We start from the raw sequence: 1,760 nt of genomic DNA on the forward strand, positions 1-1,760 counted from the left end.
TTACAGGTCATCCAGGTTTTAATATCCTGAAGGCACGTTTGAAGTTTAGCTAACTGATTAGTTTCATCTGGCTTGATTAATAGATATAACTGAGTATCATCTGCATAACAATGAAAGTTTATGGAGTGTTTCCTAATGATACTGCCTAAAGGAAGCATATATAAAGTGAACAGGATTGGACCGAGCACAGATCCTTGTGGGACTCCATGACTAACCTTGGCGTGCACAGAGGATTCATCGTTAACATGAACAAACTGAGATCGATCTGATAAATAAGACTTAAACCAGCTTAGAGCAGTCCCTTTAATGCCAATTAAATGTTCCAATCTCTGTAATAAGATATGATGGTCAATGGTATCAAATGCAGCGCCAAGATCTAATAACACAAGTACAGAGATAAGTCCTTTGTCTGATGCAATTAGGAGGTCATTAGTAATTTTCACAAGTGCTGTCTCTGTGCTATGATGAACTCTAAATCCTGACTAGCTGACTATCCTGACTAGCTCTAAATCCTGACAAATAAGCTGTTGCTATGCAGAAAGTTGCACAGCTGTTTGGCGACTGCTTTCTCAAGAATCTTAGAGAGAAATGGAAGGTTAGATATAGGTCTATAGTTGGCTAAAACATCTGGATCAAGGTTTGGCTTTTTCAGAAGAGGTTTAATTACAGCAACTTTAAAGTGCTGTGGTACATAGCCTGTTAATAAAGACAGATTTGTTATATCTAGTAGAGAAGTGTTGACTAATGGTAAAACTTCTTTAAGTAGCGTAGTCGGGATGGGATCCAAGAGGCAGGTTGATGGCTTAGATGAAGAAATAATTGAATTAAATTGATAAAGATCAAGTGAAGCAAAGCAGTCTAAACATGTATCTGGTTTTACAGCTGTTTCTAAGGTTCCTGAGTTTAGAGATAAGTCAGTAGCAGTTAAAGGTGCGTCTTGGTGAATTTTGCTTCTAATAGTTATAATTTTATCATTGAAGAACCTCATAAAGTCGTTACTACTAAGAGCTATGGGAATACTTGGCTCAGTAGAGCTGTGACTTTCCGTTAGCCTGGCTACAGTGCTGAAAAGAAACCTGGGGTTGTTCCTATTTTCCTCTATTAATGACGAGTAGTACGCTGCTCTGGCATTACGGAGGGCCTTCCTATACGTTTTAAGACTATCTTGCCAGATTAAACGAGAATTTTCCAGTTTGGTGGAGCGCCAAATCTTCTCAAGTTTCCGCGATATTTGCTTTAATTTGCGAGTTTCAGTGTGTTATAAGATATATTCGATGTACTATATTCAACTATATTCAACTGCTTGGCTGTGTAGCAATATAGGGGTGATTGTCACACTCTGTTCTCATAAAAGCTTATGCAAGCATTTCACAGGATGTTCTTTTTGTTGAAACATGTATCTCACTAAAGCACAAGGACGAAGGCCCAAACGGTTAGGACTGACACACACACACTACTGTGTTTGTATCAGTCCGGTTAGGACTGATACCACACACTATTCTGTTTGTATCAACCTATAAATAAAGGAACAAGGAACTGTCTCAGCGCAACTCTCTTGGGTGTTTCAGCCGAGCAGGTTGCCCTTTGTACAAAGTAGTTTGGTTGTCCCGTGTCATCTCTTGAGCCATCTTGAACGTGAAGAGAGAAATCTCTTAACACAGTGTTATACCATGGAGCCAACCGTCTTTGTTTTATTATCTTCTTTTTTAGAGGGGCAACAGAGTCGAGAGACATTCGTAGCGAGCCTGCTGCACTATCAA

At 39.3% G+C, this 1,760-nt stretch overlaps 1 protein-coding gene across 1 annotated transcript in view; it reads left to right on the forward strand.

Moving 5' to 3' along the window:
• dpp7 (dipeptidyl-peptidase 7) overlaps positions 1–1,760 on the forward strand; it is a 22,062-nt gene that overhangs the window by 9,712 nt on the left and 10,590 nt on the right. The gene's annotated exons all lie outside the window — the stretch shown is intronic.

This window comes from Etheostoma cragini, chromosome 5 (genome assembly GCF_013103735.1).
Source record: "Etheostoma cragini isolate CJK2018 chromosome 5, CSU_Ecrag_1.0, whole genome shotgun sequence".
Taxonomy (NCBI): domain Eukaryota; kingdom Metazoa; phylum Chordata; class Actinopteri; order Perciformes; family Percidae; genus Etheostoma; species Etheostoma cragini.